The 5,971-nt window shown below is 43.3% G+C and overlaps 1 long non-coding RNA gene across 3 annotated transcripts; it reads left to right on the forward strand.

The window, feature by feature from the left end:
* The first annotated feature begins 34 nt into the window (after nt 1–34).
* Nucleotides 35–2,151, forward strand: LOC102436267. 3 transcript variants are annotated; one of them, XR_002830188.1, is made up of 3 exons: nt 35–254; nt 616–711; nt 1,919–2,151. It is a non-coding gene; the product is annotated as an uncharacterized LOC102436267 (long non-coding RNA). The 3 variants fall into 3 exon arrangements; XR_002830190.1 differs by having other exon boundaries at nt 1,928–2,151; XR_002830189.1 differs by having other exon boundaries at nt 35–250.
* The last annotated feature ends 3,820 nt before the right edge of the window (nt 2,152–5,971 follow it).

The raw sequence follows: 5,971 nt of genomic DNA on the forward strand, positions 1-5,971 counted from the left end.
CCTTGTTCTCAGCCTCCACGTTTCCCCTCCTCGTTCCCCTCCAGGCAGCACCGCCGAGCAGCCAGGAGTCTTTCTTGGCTCCTGACCCAAGTACCTGTCCTTCCCCGGGTGATGGACAGCAGGCCTGGTCTCAGTTTTAAGGGAGGTCCCGCCTTCCCTGACCCGTTCACATAGATCTGAACATGCACCACGGTATGAAGAGATGCACCTCCTCCGAGGGAGGGGGCTGTGCGACGCTGGCCCAGTGCATGTGAGTGAGTGAGGGGCGGTGGAACGGAGACCCCGGCCCAGGCGGGAGGGGGATTGGCGCCCAGGCCCTGGCTTTGCAGCTGTGACTCTCACATGTGTCAGAGTTCGTGTGATACAGCGCAACCATGATTAACTGAGTTGCACGTGAAGCCCATCCGTAACATTGTTTTGGAGCTGAATAGAGCAACATTAGCAATTGCTATCTCACTGCTAAGCATTTAAAAATGTTGCTCCATTGAAAGAAAATTGTATTTCTGATTTATTTTGTTGCTATGGAAAAGAAATTATCCTACATTTTGAAAAAGAGAGGCACTTTAAAATTGAGACTATCTCTAAGTTGTGAATCCAACATTTTCCTTCCGCCAGAGAACATTGCCCATGAAAAGATGAGATCTGGGGGTTGTTGCGCCAGGAGGCAGCTGCTTAAAACCACAGTCCTAACAGCAAAGGAAACGTTAACAGGTAGGGGATTGAACTGGGGCTTTGATTTCCATGTTATGAAATAAAAGTCTGGCCCTGGCCGGTTTGGCTCCGTGGATAGAGCGTCGGCCTACGGACTGAAAGGTCCCAGGTTCGATTCCGGGTTGCGGGCACATCCCCAGTGGGAGGTGTGCAGGAGGCAGCTGATCGATGTTTCTCTCCATCGATGTTTCTGGCTCTCTAGCCTTCTCCCTTCCTCTCTGTAGAAAATCAATAAAATATATTTTAAAAATAAATAAATAAAAGTCTGCCACCATGTAAATCACACACTCATGTATTAGGCTATGTTTCTACAGTGCTTGAGAAATTTTCAGTATCCAGTGTGATTTCAAGTTTACGTTCTAAATACCCTAAGCCTTGATTAAGAAAGAGGGGTGGTTAGTGGGAAGGGGAAGTAGCTAAGAGTGTTAGTTATCTACTCGGAGGGTAACTAGGAAGATTTCATGCTATGCCTGAGTCCCCCCTGCCCCCATCACACCTGAAGGTGGGGGCCTACTCTGTCACTCCCTGCTGACATTCTCAGGAGGTCCTCAGAGAAAGTGAGAGAGGGTGGGAGAGGGAGAGAGAGATGGAAACATTTATGGGAGAGAAACATCAATCGGCTGCCTCCTGCACGCCCCCTACTGGGGATCAAGCCTGCAGCCGGGGCACTGCCCTGGAATTGAATGGTGACCTCTGGGTGCATGGGTGGACACTCAACCACTGAGACACACCAACAGGGCTGAAGAAATTGCTCTTTGACTGATGATTCAAAGTCCACTGTTTTCATTTTTACTTTCTTTTTTTTAAAAAAACAACACTTTATTGTTGCAAGTATTACATGTCCCCCTTTTTTTCTCCATTGACTCTCTCCAGACCACCCCCCCTCCACCCCAGACCCCCACCACCCCACTGTCTGTGTACATGGCATTTTTACTTTTTAATTTAAAATACTAATTTTCTTCCAAGTGCACTTTAATAAAATTATAAAACTCAAACTGCATTTTATTTATTTTTTAATTTATCTTTATTATTGTTGAAACTATTACAGGTGTCCCCTTTTAAAAAAACTGAACAATGTCTGAGCTAAAAAGTGTGAATGTTTATGGAGGGGATCTGGTTGTTATCTTTGCTGGAATATAACTGTGTTCTTCTGTTTGTATAGCAGCCATGTCTCAACCTCTCCCTTTTCTTGTCTCCATCTTCTTAGTGTTTCTAGGCTGAAACTCTAAGACAAAATCATGATAAACTTTGGAGAGCTGGGTGTAGCCGTTTAGGAACCAGTTCCTGCAAGAATTCCTACCTGGTTTGACCTTTGTAATAGAAAGCAGGGGCACTGAGGACCGCCTCGCAGGTCCTTACAGCTCAAAGGAAAAGCCCAAGACGGCAGTCACCTTCTCTCTGCTTTTGACCTAGTGAATGAACCAGTGCATGTCTTTTTTTTAAAAAAAAAAGGGTCCCAGGTTCGATTCTGGTCAAGGGCATGTACCTTGGTTGCGGGCACATCCCCAGTAGGGGATGTGCAGGAGGCAGCTGATCTATGTTTCTAACTCTCTGTCCTTCTCCCTTCCTCTCTGTAAAAAAATCAATAAAATGTATTTAAAAAATTTTTTTAAAAAAAGGTATCGCAAGCTGATTCAGAACGTCTAAGAGCTCATATTGGAATGTATGGGGTTAAATGTCTTCCAGGAGGCTCTGATCTTGGACTTGCATGATTTTATTGGTTATTTTCCCTCTGCGGTCACCCTGATAGCCCAAATAATAAAATTCGAATTTGGTCAGTAGGGGTCTATATGTAGATATCTGTAGTGTAATATACAGGGTGGGCAAAAGTAGGTTTACAGTCATGAGTACATGAAACAGAGGTATAATCTTTCTGACTTTAGGAATGACACAATTTTAAATTAAGTTTGTCTTAAACATGCAGGTTCTAATGAAGAAGAAATAACCTTCCATTAAAACATTTCCCTGCTACGTTTCTCTTCCTGGATATTCTAGCAGGAATGTGCTCTCTTCTGGACTGTGTACTTTTGTGTAATTGTTACCCTAATTCCCCAATTAGAATCTGAGCTTCAAGAAGACAGTCTCTAGGACGTCATAGCCCTATTGTGTCTTATACATCCGTAGTAGATACCCCTTTAAAAGACTGAAGAAATTACCCACTTGTTCTCCACCACCTTCCCATGATTCTTAACAAGAAGGAACATGTTAAAAACTCGAATGTAGGATGTACGTGAAAACTTGGCTGAGTAGCAGAGTCTGATCTCTCTCTCTGTCTCTCGGAGGTTGGGAAGAAAGGTTTCTTTTCAGTCCTGGAAAGATTTGACTTGCATTTGAAGAAGAATTTGCACGATTTCCTGAAGAAATGCCACCTTATGAACAGTCCAACTGGCATTGATCATTTGGATCTCCCGAGAAACGGCCAGGATCACAGGGAAGAGGGATGGTGCACAAAATCCGCTCCAAGTGCATACACAGGGTCAGACACTCCTTGTTGTTATTGCCCTTTTCTCATCCACTGCATCCACCAGACCCTGGATGAACTTCAGGCAGGCTCAACACCTTGGATGCCTCAGCTGTGTAGTGTAGTGTCTTCCGGAGACCTTGCATTAATGGGCAAGAGGCAGAGAGGTCCATGGATGGTCTACGAGAACCATCTTTTGGTCTCCAATCCATTCTCTCTATCAAAGCCAAAGAGTTCCTCCTAAATTAGAATCCAGTCATATGTGATTGTGGGAAACAAAAGTGCTAGAGGAATGAAACTACTCCGTGCTGTTACTCTAATTATTCGTATCATTATTGAAGTTACTTTCATACAAGAACCGCTCTGCCTTCCCTGGTTGAGGAGGTTACCACAGTGAACGGAAGGATATAGAAGTGTTAATTTGGTATGACTCACTCCCCCCTGGCCAACTCCTTAACTTTATCAGGGCCACACTTTATTTTTAGCTTTGGCCTTTTGCAGCACTTGACCTTTTGCCTGGATAGAGTAATATACTGGGGAGCTCAAACCCACAGCCTTCCCTGTTCCATGAGACATAAGGGATATGTGTGTCAGGTTATGTCTTCTTTAGAAGTCTGCAATCCAGAATGGTCTTTTAGGACAAAATAAAACTATATTCACACACACACACACACACACACACACACTTTGGTAGCATTGTCTTGCACATTTGGATTGTAATCACTTCTTTTATGAGGCATCTCTTTTGTCATCTGTTGTAAGAAATTAGTATAATCTTAACATTTATGAAAATATTTTTAAAATGTGGGTAAGGATCTTATACCAAAATCGCTCTCCCACTTGTTTTAGAATAACAAAAACTCAGAAACAACCTTCAACTATAGAGTAGTTAAATAAATCATGAACTAGCCATCCAATGAAATGCCATGAAGCCATGTTAAAAAACTGATTACAAGTGATTTTTAAAATAAGATGGGGTAATACTAATTATGGAATGTTAAATGAGGAAACTTAAGTCCCAAACTACAAATGTCACATGAAGTTGACTATGCCTTTGCTCATCTCACCTGGCTCACTCCAACAGCCACCTACATTGCTCCCTTAGCCAGGCGGGACCCCTCCAGTCGGTTCTCTAGTCTACACTGGAGCCAGAGCGGTCTTCCTCAATTAGAATCCAGTCTTGTCCATTCCACACTGAACGCTCTCTGATGTCTCTCTGTTGCCTTCAGGACATGTTCGGGCTCAGCATCATGGGACCCAGAGCCCTCTGAACCCTGCACCTCATCTCAGGGGGGCCGCTTCCCCATCTGAGCACCCTGCTCGCATTGCCTCCTCTTTAGCCTGTTCTTCCTGACTGCGGTGCTGTTGCCTTCTTTTTGCCTTGATATCTTCTCATCCTTCACATCTCGGATTAGCCCTATTTCCTCTGGAAAGCTTCCCTCGTTCCCTCCCTGGTCTGTTTGCCCCCCTCCCCCCCGCCCCTCTGTGCTTCCACTCCTCTCTGTATGCCCTCTACTGTGGAACTCCTTGCCCTTGACTGTCACTGCTGAGTTCCTTACCCAGGAGAGCTGGGTTCCTGTCTATCACACCCATTATTCTGTTCCCAGCAGAGGGTACCACAGTGTAGGTACCCACTAACTGTTGAAAGACAGTCAACATATTGGGTAGATAAGCATCAACTGGTTAATAGACCTTTTCTCTAAGTGACTGAATTTTGGATGGTTTTGAATTTCCTCTTTATTCTTATCCTAAAACAAAACTTTCATTGTGGTAAACACACACACACACATACTATTAAATTTGCCCACTTAATTCTAAGTGTACAGTTCAGTAGTGTTAAGTCTGTTCACATTGTTGTGCAACAGATCTCTTGAACTCTCTCGCCTTGTAATACTGAAACTCTATACCCACTAAGCGCTGATTCCTCCTCCTCTCTCCCACTAGACAGTACCCACCTTCTGCTGCCTGTTTTATGATTTTGACTGCTTTATACACTTCATATGAGAGGAATCATACTGTGTTTATCCTTTTGTGACTGACTTATTTTGCTAAGCACAATGTCCTCAAGGTTTATGTTAAAATGAATTTTTTAAAATTGATTTCAGAGAGAGGAAGGGAGAGGAAGAGAGAACATCAATGAGAGGGAAACATTGATCGGCTATCTCCTGCATGCCCCCTACTGGGGATCGAGCCTGCAACCCCAGCATGTGCCCTGACTGGGACTCAACAGTGACCTCCTGGTTCATGGGTCGATGCTCAACCACTGCGTCACACGGGCCAGGCTAAAATGAATTTTTTATATGAACTCTATTACTTCTATAACCAGAAAAGAAGCTTTATAGAATCATAGGAACTAGAAGTGCTTCAAGAATTTATCTGGACCAATTTTCCCTATCCTTAACTTTACTTTTTCTAGATGAGAACTTCAGAAATCAAAAAGTAATTAGTCTTAGGTTAAAGGTTAAATAATGGCAAAGTTGACCCAAGAAATAAAACCAAGTAATAGAGGAAAAGGTTTTCAGGTCTTTCACAAAATTTACAGCCCTCTCTATGTTTTTCGTGTGTGTGTGTGTGTGTGTGTGTGTGTGTGTGTGTGTTTGTTTTAATTTTCTGCTCAACATTAGCTGTTTTAAAATAATTTTGTTTTTCAGTATTTCATTTCACATTTGAAGTAAAACTAATCCATCTACTGGCTGCTTGCTTTGCTCAGAAGGCACAAAGCACTTCTCTTTAGGAATTGTGTTTCTTCAGTTTTGCGTGTACAATGCATTCCATAGGTGGTCAAGATTTCCCACTCTG

Source organism: Myotis lucifugus, unplaced genomic scaffold, assembly GCF_000147115.1.
Source record: "Myotis lucifugus unplaced genomic scaffold, Myoluc2.0 scaffold_102, whole genome shotgun sequence".
Classification (NCBI taxonomy): domain Eukaryota; kingdom Metazoa; phylum Chordata; class Mammalia; order Chiroptera; family Vespertilionidae; genus Myotis; species Myotis lucifugus.